The sequence below is a fragment of the Balaenoptera physalus genome, assembly GCF_965194825.1.
Source record: "Balaenoptera physalus genome assembly, chromosome: 7".
Classification (NCBI taxonomy): Eukaryota; Metazoa; Chordata; class Mammalia; order Artiodactyla; family Balaenopteridae; genus Balaenoptera; species Balaenoptera physalus.
Window position 1 is genome coordinate 19,133,481 of NC_138886.1, and position 14,682 is coordinate 19,148,162.

A 14,682-nucleotide genomic window follows, 5' to 3' on the forward strand; every position below is an offset into this window, starting at 1 on the left:
CTTAGAGCCAGCAGTATCCCCTATATTTCTAGAATCACCTCTCCGTCCTCATCTCTCATCGCAGAAAGCCCTGAGAAACAACTGCCCCTAGGGATGGGAAGCACACCTCCCCTGGCCGACTGTGGAAGGAACGCAGGGGTTTCTTGTTCCCAGCAGTGCTGTAAGGGGATTAGGAACTTGGGTTTTGAAGCCAGGGATCCTTTTAGTGTCCCCACCACCACCACCACCACCACACACGTGACCCTGATGAAAATATGTGGCCTCTTCGAGCCTCAGTTTTCACTTCTCTAAAATGGGGACAATAACTTCTGTTGTCATTATGAGAAAATGAAATATAAAGAGATTGGAAGAGCGAGGGCTCAAGAACTGGAAGTTTGGGTAGTCGCTGTCATTGCCCCAAACTGCTACCACTTTGGAAGTTAAAAGAGGCACTTAGCCAATCTTGGATTGTTTCTTGTGTGTTCCTCACCCCCCTTACCCCTGCTCCCTGTCTTTTTATCTCACCAGGTCTAAGGGCATCTCACTACCTGGCAGGTCAGATTGTTGGCTATATTTTACAAGCTGGAGGTTATGTTAGCACGGGTTGGGAGAAAAGGGAGAAGCCTGGGTTGGATGTAAATGTTTGAGTTTGGGCATTTGCAGATTCTGAAGCTGTCAGCTATAAAGTACCATGCTGCCGGGGGACTCTTTGGAAATGCGTTCCGTCCAGAGGGAGAGCGGGACAGGGAGCCCCATTTGAAGAATGAACGCCTCTTTTTCATGTTTTTGTGGACCCTTTCCCCCTTTTTTATGGAGTTTTCCCATATATGCTTTAGAAATAAAACCTGCTGCCCACCCCAGCCAGCTTCCTGCCTCGTCCTGCAGTGTGGCAAGGCCAACTCAGGAGTGGGGAGAGCTTTGTTCGGGGCTATTGAAACCTGTGGAATGTTTGCTAGCCTTGTGTGCATCCAGCCCTTTGCAGGTGACGGAAGTGAGTGCGCTTTGAACCTGTGCGTTGCAGGGAGGTGATGGCATTTGGGGAAAGAAAGTGAATATGAATATTCTCTGATTTGCTCAAACAATGTGAATTGGATAAGGATTGGGAGGGGGGGGTTGCCAAACTCTACAGTTGTTAAAGATTATTTTTTTCTATGCTTTGCAAAACCTAGCTTCCTTATCTCGTCTCCCACTAACTGCCTCCCCTGCCCAAAGTGACCAACTTTCCAGCCGGCAGCTTTGTCATCCATATAAAGAGGATGACCATCTATAGCTCATAGGGTGCTTGTGACACTCAAGTGAGATAATATGTATATCAAACTTCGCACAGAACCTGGCACATAGTAGGAGCTCAATAAATGGAGATTTGCCTTGGTTTTCCTGCTTACCAATTTACTAGGACTTGTCCAAGATTAATGTTCTAAGACAGTGGCTTTCAAAGTTACTTTTAGCAGTGGAAATATTCATTAAATGAAATCGAAATGAATTGGCAAGACCCTAATATATGGCAGGTAAATGTGGGCCCAATTTGATTGAAGCAGGCGGTGGAGGGTCTAAAACTCACCCCATGGCTCCCAGCCTCTGGGACATTTCCACAGAATTCTGAACACACGAAACACAGTTAAAAATCATGAAGCCGGGCGGTGTGCGTTCAGGCTGCAATTTTGCACTTTGACAAGGATTTGTGCCCCTCCATGTCCAGTGGAAGTCCGAGCAATTTCCCAAGTAGTATGGTAGACAGACATATATGTGGGGAGTTTAAAATGCTTAGCAAAGGATGATTCTTTTAATTAATTGTAATGATGGCAATAGACAAAACATACGGAGAACCCACGCTCTAAATCTTTGTATAACTCATCTCACTAAATAGCCACATGTCTCTGAGAAAGGGACCGTACCTATTTGACAAAGGTTGAAAAGCAGAGAGAATGAGAAACAGAACTCAGAGGGATGGAGCCGGTTTTCAGACCCAGGTCCCCATGACCCCCAAATCAGGGCCCATTCCGCCACGTTCCTTCTGAATGCTGCTGCTTCTTGAACTGCCTTTAGAAGGGAAGAAAACGTTCTTTCTGACTAAATCCACCCCTCCAGCCAGACTGTGGCCACCCATAAATGCAGCGGTAGCCTGATCATATAACCAGAATGGAATTTGGAAAGGGAATTCAAGCTGACAGAATGAAAAACATATCCCCCTTAATCTTACCCTTTCTAATGCTCACAAGGGACTATGAACACCTATTCTCTCCTACCCCCTGGATTTCTAAAAACAGCCATGTTTTCTTGTAGGAAAAAATATCCAGCTGGCTTTATACATAAGTCATGCTGAAGTCACGGCAGTTTGAAACGCAGAGAGTAGGGAACAAACATTTAGTTGACTCAATACACAACCCCTCTGTGATGATAATACACACACACGCACACACACTCAAAATAGTTAACGTGGAAGGTTAACTACGTATCACATATGCAATAGGATGGTTTGCCTATGGTTTCTCATCAAATTCTCACTCTCACACCGCAAGTTATAAATTACTAGCCCCATTTTATGGCCAGAGAAATCAAGGCCCAAGGAGGTGAAATGGTGCGTCTGAGGATTTCCATAAGAGGGAAGCAGAGTTGGCTTTAAACCCAAACTTGTGGACCAAAAGCCTACTCTTCTTTCCCTTATGCTGCATTGTCTCCTGATGTCAGGCTGGGCGGACCTCTATGGGACCTTGAATGATGTCTTTCGGTGGCTGGCCGAGATGGCAGAGAAGCCCTCAGCTGGTGTTGGTGTCTATTGATTTTGCAGAATAGCCCTGTGTATATCACTTTTCATGGTGCTCAGAAAAGGTCAGCTCATGGTGGTAAAATTCTCTGCCTGGAAACAGAAACGTTCAAATTTCAAGCCCCGAGAGAGAGAGAAGAATGACACTAGAGGCAGCGGTCGGGTCATCACTGCTGAGTTTCATCCCACCCTTGGCCGAGCTCGACAGGTGAGAGCTCTGACTGGGAAAGCAGGGCTGTACCTGTGCCTGCATCCTCTCTGAGAGCCAGGTGAACGGAGCATCTGGTTTTAAAAGAGCTGATTGGGAGATAAATTGAAATCAGGGTGCCCAGCCTCGGGGCAGTGAATCCCAGGATGGCCAGGAAATGGTTGTAAGCTCTGAGCTACAAGTCCCCCTGGGTTATGGTTCAATCACTTCTCACTTTAACATCACAGGGAATCCCCTTGAATTTAATCCCAGGCTAGTACGAACACCTTCAACATGTGGGAAGCATTAGATGAAGGCTCCTTTCCAAGAAGGAAACCCCTCCAAACTCCTGCAAACGATAGGCAATAATTCCATCAGAGACAAAGAGCAGTGGCCTTACCTACCATAAGGGGTTCTACACACCCTATGACCTTCTTTGCAGAGGAGAAAAGCCTATGCGCCTACCTGATTCTAACCCTGGTGACCAGATTATTTTTTTCAGTTACGCCCTGAAGCCTTGTTCTGTTTCCTCCTCTGTTGTCTCATTTTTCCCGCCTCTCCTTAATTTTAGCAACAACCTAAGTTCAACACTTCATCACTCCCTTTGACCCTCCATCATGGAAAAAAATTCAAATGCCCACACTGAAAGCAGATTGTGAATGGAAAATCCCTTCCATGTGTATTTTTAGTCTATTTGTGAGTGAAAATGAAAAAAAATCATTTCACGCCAAGTTGTCTCAGATTTTTTTTTTGAAATATCCTGAAATTCACAGGCCCTTAATTATGCAGCCATGGTAACTCAAATAGCTTTGGTTGGTCCTTTAACTTCCCCTATCTCAACAGCTAGAGATATTTCATAAACTCTGAAAGTAGACAGCTTGTTTCAGAATTAACCACTGACCAACTCTTACCCTGGAGGAGGTGAGTTGGCTGCTACTGACTTCTACATGAACGTGTCTAAAACGTTTTTCAGGGAGGGGCTGAGGGGATGATGGCAATAACTAATATTTACTGAGTACTCTACGGGCTTTGTGCCATTTAATCAGCAACAATTGCTTCCAGCAAGGGTAACTGCCCCCCCAATTCAAACCTAGGGGACCTGGGGCTGGAAAAGTTTAAGTAGCTTCCCCGAGGCCGCTCAGAGGGTGATTGCCGGAGCCAGAACTCAAACCCACTTCCAAGTCCTGAGCAAGTGGTTATAACCGTCACGCTCCACACTGAAATTCTGTTCATCTCTGACAACAGACGGGGCTAGACAGAGCAGAGCCCAGAAAGAGTCAGAGGCGTGTCTTTCAGACCCTAGTGTTATCTTCAGCAGGTGGCCACTGCTGCTCTCTCCAACTTGCTCCTTCAGGGCCCACTTCCTGCAGAAACTGTAATTAAATAAGTAGTGTATGATTTCAAGTGGGATATGTTTCCCCTGCTGGGCTGGAAGCTGCAGGAGGGGGAAGCCCTCCTGCCAGCCCGAGACGTGAAGCATGGACGCACACATAAGCAAGTGCTTGCCCTGCAGACGGGCTTACACGCCCCTCTGACAGTTCCTGCAGAGGCTCTGTGCTTCCCCCCACTCACCTCTGCACATCATAACTGCACTGATGTCCTCCCCTGCCCCACCTGACTGCACGCCACTGAGGCCAAGATCATCAGTGAGGCAGGAACCCTGTGTGCTGGAGCTCATTCTCCCCAGAGGTTAGCTACCTGCTGGCAGGTATCAGGCCCTCAGAAAGGTATTGTTGAAGAAACTCTGCTGTCCTCACGGAAATGAACAATAGCGCAACACCGTTTGGCTTCTGAACTGTGTCCTATGGTGAATGAAGCATTTTCACGTGCCAGATAGTTTTAATAAAGCAGGATTCTCAGGAATTTATAAATGTATAAAATAACGTTTCTGTGCATCACTCTCAGATTTTCCCAGCAACCAAATATTATTTCACAGTTAAGTAAACTGAGGCCACAAAAGGTTGTCACTTGCACAAAGCAGAAAGTGGTGGCATTGGGATTCCTCTCCAGGCACTCCCCAAACTGCCTAACTCCCAGAATTGCACTTCTTCTGCTGTGTCATTGGGTATTCAGGTATTATTCCCATTTTCCAGATGAGACAAGAGGTTAGAGGTAGCAGGCTACTTGCTAAAGGAAGAGTCACATTTTTAAAGGGTGGTTCAGTAGAGAGGGTGACGCTTAATACAAATACGAGAATTGCCAGTGATAGACATTAGGCAAGGGGATACTTTGGAGAGCTTAAATTTAATCACCCAGGGATGTGTTCCGGGTAAAATATTTGGTAGGTAGAAAAAAAGATGGCAGACTGAATATTGAGTGCAAGTCAGTATATTTTGGTTCAAAGCTCTATGCCTACGGATGCCACCCAGGGAAAGCCTGGCTAATAGCAGTGCCCTGGGGAACTCTGCTAGGCACTTCATGGAATATGCACACACGTAACCTCACTGCAGAAGCGACACACCACAGCCAGCGCAAGAGAACTTAGAGCAGCACTGGACTCCCTGCCAGCCAGAGACCCTCAGGAACACTGCATCCAGGATAGGCACCAAGATACAAAGCAACAACAACAACAGTAATAAAGCCCGTGAGTACAACCAGACGAGGAAGCCATGACTTTCCACCTAGGGAAGAGACAGTCCAGTAGAGGCAAATACCTAAGGAGCTCTGATGCAACAGAAGGAGCCCATCTGCTGGGGACGTGGCTCATGGTGGGCAGAGACACCTTTAGTGCTGCCCCCAAGGAAGTGGCCTGCTCCCCGAGGCACTTATGCCCTGGGTCCTGGGATGGTCACACAGAGGTAGCTCTATGTGGAGATGTCACAGAAGAATGCTCCAATTTATAGGTAGGGTGTTTAAAATAAATTCCCTTCAACCCATAGAATGTTGAAACTGAAAGGGCTCATTGGTAACCCCCAAGCCAGGAGCTTGGAGACTAGATTTAAAAGGTTCTTCCGAGGTATTAGGGGGCTGCTGTGGAGAAATGGGGAGGCCAAGCACTCAACCTCATTTCAACTAAAGCCCCTTCTCTTTTATCTGTTTTATGCACTGAGCCTCCTCGTGAAATGTCATTTGATCAAAGAGTTCTGTGGCCAAAAAAAAAAAAAAAAAAGTTTTGGAAACTGCTGGCCTAGTTTATCTTCTCTCATTTTAAAGATGGTGAAACAGAGAAGGGAAAAGTCCTTCTAAGATCTCATGCCATTTGGCAACAGGGTCAGCACTGAGTCCTAGGTCTTCTCTTGTGCTCTTAGAAGATGGGGGCAATGTAAAAACTATCAGAGTTAATACATTCTTTAGAAAGGAAAAATTAGCAGAGTTTTATTCTCTGAACAGCTTTAGCACACATGAACTGAGCCAAGGAGTCCTCTGTATTAGTGATCTATCGTTGCACAACAAATTCCCACAAAACTTGATCATTTAGAACTACACACATTGATTACCCTACAGTTTCTGTAGGTCAGGATTCCAAGCACAGCTTAGATGGATGTCCTGCTTCATGTTCTCTCATGAGGCTACAATCACAGAGTTGGCCAGGATTGGGGTCTCATCTGAAGGCTCAACAGGGGAATGATTAGCTTCCAAGCTCACTTGTGTGGTTGTTGGCTGGATTCAATTCCTTGCTGGCCGTTGGCCTGAGGCCACCCTCAGTTTATTGCCACATGGGCCTCTCTAACATAGCCATTTGCTTCATCAAAGCCAGAGAGAGAGAGAGAGAGAGAGAGCTTGCAAACAAGACAGATATCACAATCTTGAGTAGCCTGATGGTGGACGTGACATCCCATTACCTTAGCCATATTCTATTGGGAAGAAGCAAGCCTCTGAGCCATCCCACACTCAAGGAGAAGGAATTACACAAAGATGTGACTATCAGGAGGTAGGATCGGTGGCGCCAATCTTAGAATTTGCGTGCTATTGCCTCCAGCACTCCACTGTCACCGATTCTGACAACTTCTTATCAATCAGTTCATCCAACCCAACTGCACTCGTATTGATAAGCAGTTGGTACTTACGGCAACCACTAGGGTGGACTGTGTCTTATTTAAGCTTCTTATCCATTTATGAGGTGGAGCCAGGTATCTTGCATTAGATGTCATAGTTCACTGGGGAGCCATGATTCCTCTTGAATATAACCCCAGAGTAGGATCTTCCAAGGCAATGACTTCAAATGTATTTTATTCAAGGGCAAGGCAATTCAAAGGGACCAAAACTGAAACTCACCCATTGTTCCCCCCTCCACAACCTATTCCTCTCTTAGCAGATATTATAATGAAGACGACGCTCTAGGATTAATTCCCTCTCCTTTTCCAACTTTTAGTTACTACCTCATCATACACCAAACCTGCAGACTCTACTGCCTTGACAAGTAAAACAGTTCACTGCCTCTCACCCTCCCCATCATCAGGCTAGTTCAGGCTGCAGCATCTCACAGATGGACCACTGCAACAGTTTCCCCACTACTCCCCATTCGCCAGCCTTCCCTTCCAATCTGTCCCTCAACTTTGGGTTGTAGAAATCAACATTTCTAGGCGTAAAGTTTTCCAAATGGTTCTCTTTTGGCCATAGGAAGAATTCAGATCCCCAGCCTGGCATTCAGTTTTCTCCATGATCTGGCTCTGGTCTCCAAACAGACCTTGTAACTTCAGCTCTCATTCATGCTTTCCACACCAACCATTTCATGCTTTATATGCCCTTCCAAATGCCATTCCTTCCTTCCTAGAATGTCTTTCCCTGTGGTTTCACCTACTCATATCCCTCTTCAGTTCAGGATCTACCTCCTGCAGCAGAGTAGATGGCCCTTCATGTCACCCCTTCCCACCCCATGTGTGTCTCTCTCATCACTTCATCATTCTAGAATTGCCTGTCTGCTCACAGGCCAACTCCCCCTGCCATTAAAGTTTTAAAAAGGAGAATTTGTATCTAGTTTATCTAAAGTCAAGTACAACTGGAATAAAACCCATTGTCTTCAGCAACGGGCAGGAGTCCTTGCTGTGTCCTAGATTTGGACTTCGCCTTCCTCACCAGACTTTGTTCAGAAAGCCCGGAACTTGACATTGTTTTCATGCCTAGCCCTCTAGGCTCTCAGCTGTGCAAAGTGCTGTCATAACGCGTGACGGGGAAAGGCAGCCAGCCCTGAGACAGGAAACCATCTCAGGATGCAGACTTCAAGGAATGCCCTTACTTTCAGAGGTGGCCCCTAGGATCAAAGTTTGAACTGCCTGGAATTTTGAAAAACCAGTACCAAGGACAGAGGAGGCCCGTCTGGGGAATTTGAGGCTGAGTCACATGAGACGGCGGAAAATCTGGCAGTTATAACAAAGATCTGTCTACAACTAGTGGGAGGAAGGAGAGGGTAAAGGAGGGATGAAGATAAGGAGTTCTCTACCTTAGGGCACGGAGAAATTCACAGCCCAGGAAAAGGATTGGGTAATGGTTAAGAGTATGGCTCTGGCATCAGAAAGCTCTGGGTTTGAGAGCTTACTGTTTGCTCTAAGCCTCATTTTCTTCATCTGTATTAAAGGCAAAATAGTAACACCTACTCCATAAGGTTATCGGGATGATTAAATGACATAGTGCAAGTGCATTGCTTCACACAGAAATGCACTCAATATCAGTATTCTACTGTTATTGCTGCTGTTGCTATCTGTTGTTGAAGTAGTTCTTGGCAACAAGACTCCACTAGAGAAGGAGTTCCCAAAAATGTGTCCTGTGGAACAGCCTTCCCATGAGATGCACCTAAAAAAGTGTTCTGTGGCTAAAAAAGTGGCGAACACTTGACACTGTGTCCTGTTCTTGGAGATTCATAGCTCATATGTTCACTCAATGTGTAATTCTAAGGGCTAGAGATACAATGGAAAACAAGACATGCAAGGCCCTTTTACTCATGGAGCTTAACGGTGAAAGAGGTAGACAATAAGAAAGGAATCAAACTTACAATACAATCTCCGGTAGATACTTGCTAAGAAGAAATCTAAAACGAGGTAAGGGATCGGTCAGTGGCTGGTGGTGAGGGGCATGCTCTTTAAATTAGGATGAGACATGGAGATGACCTTTGAGCAGAGATCTGAATGAAATGAGGAAATGAGCTCGGTAGGGAGTGGTGAGGAGTTAGGATTTTATTCGGAGTGTGATTAGAAGCCAATGGGAGATTTGAGGTAAAAGAGTGCATGATCTGAGAAATCCTACAGCAGTTAGTGTTCAGCTTTGTTTAATCCAGTTCCCTCAGACTTATTTGAACACAAACACCCTCGTCCACAGAACATCTACCTAAGAACGTCTTGGAACACAGTCCGGTAAATTCTGCACTGGTGCACAAGGCTTCATAGGTTTTAAAAGGACTGTAAATTTGCTCTCTAGATCTATGGTAAAAAGCCAAGCAAACCATTTGGGCTGAAACGGGCATGCCCAGAGTGGGAAAACCTAGCTCCAGAGGTAGAGACAAGGAGAGCGTCACCCTAATTAGCAGCTCTTTTTGGCTAAGATGATCAGTGAGTACAGCCAGTCTTCAGCAGACTCTGGAACTCCATCTCGAGCCAAATAAAACTTGCCAACATCTGCCTAGAATCCAATAAGCATTTGCAAACAATACACCTTGGCTTAAGCGTGCTCCAAGGGGGGAGTGTATGAAACTTGAGGTCCAGCCAGAGGCTCTGGGAGAAAGACAGAGGTCAAATATTTCTGCGCTTACACATGGACAACCACCAGATTGCTGCTGAAGCTCTGGGAAATGGAAGCTGAAGGTGTCTGCTCTCTTTATCAAGAAGTGCTCATTTAAGTTTTCACCTTATATGAACTGCGGGAAGTTGCTTGATGAGTCACCCCAGTGCAGTAGTTGAGAGCACACATTTTAGATTCACAAATCAGGGTCCAAAAGCTGCCTTTGCCGCTTATGTCAGTCGCAAAACCTCCCTGAGTCTAGATTTAACTTCCAAATAGGCATAATGATACCTGTTGTCATGACAAATGACAAGATAAATGATTACATGTATAAAAAAGCATCTGGCATAAGGCTTGGCACTAAACAGGCATGCAGTAGGCTTTCAACAAAATGTTAGTTTCCTTCCTGTCCGTTTCAATCTGTATTTGCTTTTATAATAAGGTCATCATTTACTAACTAACTGCTATATTCCAGCAAGTGTCAGCAAACTGCCATGGGGTGGCAGCCTATTTTTGTAAATAAAGTTTTATTGGAACACATCCATGCTCATTCATTTATGTCATGTTAAGGGCTACTTTATCTACTATTGTAGAATTGAATGGTTGTGACAGACCATCTGGCTGCAAAGCCAAACATATTTACTGTCTGGTCACTTAAGAAAAAGTTTACTGACTCCCACAAGTCAGTGTGTTAAATTTATGTATGTAATTTCCAATCATCACAACCTAGCAAGTTGTATATTATTATACTTATATGTATGAAGAGATTGAAGCAGAAATAAAGGTTCATCTAGTAAGTCTTCCTCCAAAAACATGAAGCCAAACTCTATACCTAAAGGAAGCTTAGAAAAATGATAGAAAAGTTATTCATTTGTATGATTCAGCCTCGATTTGCTCCTGACTACCTCTGACTTATCGCTCTCGGGCTAAATTTCTTGACTTTCCTGCCATATGCTGAACTAAATGATCCTGTCTAGAAGGGATTCCCTCCCCCACCCCTGCTTCCTTATTTATTTATTTGTTTGTTTGTTCATGTAAGTCCATTCTTTCAAAAATGAGAGTTGTAATTTCTAGACCCTCTAAAATGCTCTCATGTCTTAACTAATTTCTTGGAAGCCATACATTTATTTTTAGACGGCACATAGCATGATGCCCAATTTTCCATAAAGGAGAGATTTTTAAGCTCCCCTGTCTGCTACTTCTCACTTTATCTCCCTCTCACTTACTCACTTTCTTTCTCTCCAGGCCAGACTCACGGAGAATAGGCTGTTTCCAGGGGCTTTACAGATTTGCCTGACACATAGATATTGTAGCACATTTGGCTCCGTGCCTTCCCTTCAAGTTCAAAACTGTAACTAAAATGATTAAGTGAACCCCAACGTCATCTTCCCAAGCGGTCCCATTTTAGGAATCCAATAACTCTCTTTATGTCAATGACGGTGGATGTCCTGCTGATGTTTATTGCATAAATATTAATTTTTTAAACTGAACAATGAATCTTGTTTCAAAAGATAACTTGGTATAGCAGAAAAAGCATAGGGTTTGGAATTAGACTGGGTTCTTAATTCTGAGTCAAATGATTACTGACCAGGCAACTAATTTAACCTTCTCAAGCCTTCAGTTCTCTTAACAGTAAAATACAAACAGTGCTTCCTAACTCGTAAGGTTGGTGTCAAAGTTAAATGGCATCCCTAAAGTTCCAGGCACAGGATACATGTTCAACCATTTGCCTCTCTCTTACTTTAAATTGCTAGAGAGGCTCCGTCCTGGAGCTTCACACTTATCACAGACCAGGCATAGCTGGGTATACCACTACTCTCATCTAACATGTAAGGAAACGAAAGAGGAAAGGGTCTAGGATTTCTTCCAAATCTGCACTTTCCCCATTGTGTGCCATCAAACCTAAATCCTGTGACATACTTCAAACACAGAATAATCAGGTAAGTTTGGGAAACACTATAAACTCTCCCTTTCTTGGAGATTTCGGATAAACACAAACATATTAAAGACCCTAGAAAATCCTGAAGTAACGAAAGCTGGGTAATTTGTTTGGTATAAATAACATTTGGTTCAAAATATCATTTTCCAAATATGTTGAATTAGTAATCTCTTCCCCTTGCATTAATACAACATGTTGTAACTTACACCCTAGGAAAGGCTGCTTAAAGTTACCCAGCTGAATTAAGCCCAAGGCAAGGGTTGAAAATAATCTCTATTTTTCAGGCTCATGCGCAGCTTCTCCTGTTCTCTCTCTAAGTCATAAAGGTCTTGCATTGCCGGTAGTCATTCTGGACCCTGATCACTGAGTCCTTCTGAAATTCGGCCTTTTAACTCAGTCATGCAAACCACTCCTTGACATCATTAAAGGACGGCAGCAAAGCCGATGGTTAGGAATGGGGTCTCTGATTCCTGAGTCAGTCCACCCGAATTAAATTCCTGCTCTTCCTTTTCAGCTCTGTGACCTTGAGCTGTGCGAGCCTCCATTTTCTCATTTGTAAACTGAGGGAAAAAAGGTAGTTACCTCAGAGGTCTTGAAGAAGATTCAATAAGATAATCCACGTTAAGATATGTAAAGCAGTTCCTGGCACAGATGTGTTCAATCAATGTTAGTTATTATTGTAGCATTTAAATCGCCCCTTTTTGAGAAAGAAAAAGTAGACAATGAAAGTATGTTTGCCTTGCCTGGGGTCACGCACATTAATTACTGGACTAGTCTCAGCTTTCCCTGAGAGTCTAGTTTCCTGCTTCCAGTCTTAGAGGCATATTTTCATTTCAGGAGTCAGCTTTCATCAAAATGTGTCAAACTTTATTGAAGTTGATTCATACAGGCTTTTATAACCGTCAGTGACTCCATCTGGCTCCCTCAGACCCAGGCATCAGTCAAGCTGCATTCCATCCATTTAAATATCAGCACATTGGGTTGGAAAAGATTGTCAAAGCTATCTAGTCTTGCTATGCCAAATATTTGGCACACATACCAACACTTCTGTACCCATAGCAGACATTGCTAATCCATCACAACACCTTTCCCCTTGAGTTCAAGCATGGCCACAGAATCTTTCTCAAAGCAGCTCCAGGCAGCCATTAGCAGCTAATTGAAGTTGACACATAAACTGAAACTTGTCATCCCAAACCAATCCAACCTCTTAACCAATACTTGAGTGACCTCTACAATATTATTGTCTATTTTTTAAAATATGTTCAGTGTTGTAGAGCTTCCTGATAGGGGAGGACAAGAAGGAAAAGGAGAGAGGAGGAGAATATATACTAACATCTGGGTAGCACTTATTATTAATATGCCAGGCATTTATAACTCCTTATCACATTCACCGTCTCCAACAAATATGGAAAGATCTCTATTTTACAGTTTAAAGAAGCCATAGTTCAGAAAACTTGCAAGACTTTGTCCAAGGCTCCCAGCAGGTAAACAGGATTTGATTTCAGGCCTTCCTGACTCTAAGGGCTATTTCTTCTCTCTCCCATCACAGTGCCCCTTCTCTGGTCTTGGGTGGCTGATAACAGCTTCACAAAGGCCACCATGTCATCAGCTTCACAAAGGCCACCATGTCATACTGCCTTTTTCAGAAAATTTCTTTTTTTAGGGTTGAATTATGAGTCCATCTATAACCTGTCCTTCTTAGATAAATCTCTTTAATTTTTTAATCTTGGTTCAAAAGTTCAAGAATCCATGTTCCAATACTTGTGAAAGAGTCAACTAGATTGCTTAAAATTCTGGATGAAGGCCGAAACAGAGGAGGTCATTGTTTCACTGGGAAATGAATTCAAATCTATTTCTGAAACAATTTTCCAGAATTTTACAGGCACCTATATTGTTGCCACTTGGTCAGGCCCACTTTTTTATTTTCTTTTCCATCTAGGCAAAGAAACAGAAGAGAGAAAGCAAGTGCTCTGCAGAATTTTTATCTCAAAAATTGAAACCAGACCACACCAGGGCAGTTTGTGGTCTGAAGGTATCAGTGGATCTAGTTATATTTCATCTGAGCTTTTCTTAGGTATACTAAACCACAAATATGAACCTCATTACTGTGTCTGGGTGGAAATATTTTATGGATTAAGATTTGTGGGCTTAATTTGGTTGGTAATGAAACGTATGTTTGAGGGATGGGAGGGAGGAAACCATGAAGCACTACCGGTGCTTAAGCCAAACACTAAAGAAAGAAACACTCGGTACCGCGCGGGGAGCGGGGGTGTTCTTAATATCGGCCATGTGACTTGGGTCTAAAATGAAATCCAAAATTCAGTTCAGCAGAAATAGTGCTGAATCAGCAATGGACCACATGTCACTAGAACGAAAGAGACTCTAGAACTGAAGCCATAAACAACTGCTTATGTTACAGGAGACTCCGAGGCCCCAAAAGTGGATGTGACTTGCCACAGTGGTTGGCAGAACTGTGGCCCACGGCTCATCTTAGAGCTCTTCAATCTATGGCATGTTCTACTACATGGCCCCGTGAGAGCCCCAAATCTCCAGGAGCTTAAAAATAAGTAATGAACATTCAGAATACAAAAGGAGAAAGAGAGTGACCTAAATTTAACAAACAAAAATCACTACAATGAAATTGGAAGGATTCCTGACTAACAACCCAGGATGCTTCCCTTGCACTGAAACCAGAGTTTTACACTGACTATCTCACAGGCCTGGTGAAGTCCACCTCCTGCCAAAGGTCCAGCTGAGTATACTTCAGTCAGACACAAAGCTTGTCTCAAAGCAGACAGTACTGGGCTCTCAGGAACTCTTGGGGTGTTGACTAGAATCTCATAGGAAGGAGTAAGTTCTGTCTTGGCCATTTTTGTAACCCCTGTGCTTATGGCGTCTGGGACATAGTACAAACTCACTGAAGAGCTGAATAAGCAAAAATGAACTAATTCCAGGAGTGCGGCATTGATGAATTCCTTGATACATCTTGCCTTAGAAGAGATCACAGGAGAGCTAATTACATTAAGGCCATCATGAAAATAAGAGTATTTGTTCATTCATTAATTCCATGAATATGAGCACCAGCTATATGTGAATTCAAATCAAAACATATATTTAGCTTTATTTTATTCAAATATAAATATATTGTGCACTTACTATGAT

At 43.7% G+C, this 14,682-nt stretch overlaps 1 protein-coding gene across 5 annotated transcripts in view; it reads left to right on the forward strand.

Annotated features, from left to right (window-relative positions):
- Positions 1–14,682, forward strand: part of TNC (tenascin C) — a 91,388-nt gene that overhangs the window by 887 nt on the left and 75,819 nt on the right. Inside the window, exon 1 of one of the 5 annotated variants that reach the window (XM_082470393.1) lies at positions 2,845–2,951. The exons of the other annotated variants lie outside the window; for them this stretch is intronic. The gene's annotated coding sequence lies outside the window, so the exon portion shown is untranslated. Of the gene's footprint in view, positions 1–2,844; positions 2,952–14,682 lie in introns of those variants that run through there. 5 annotated transcript variants of the gene reach the window in all.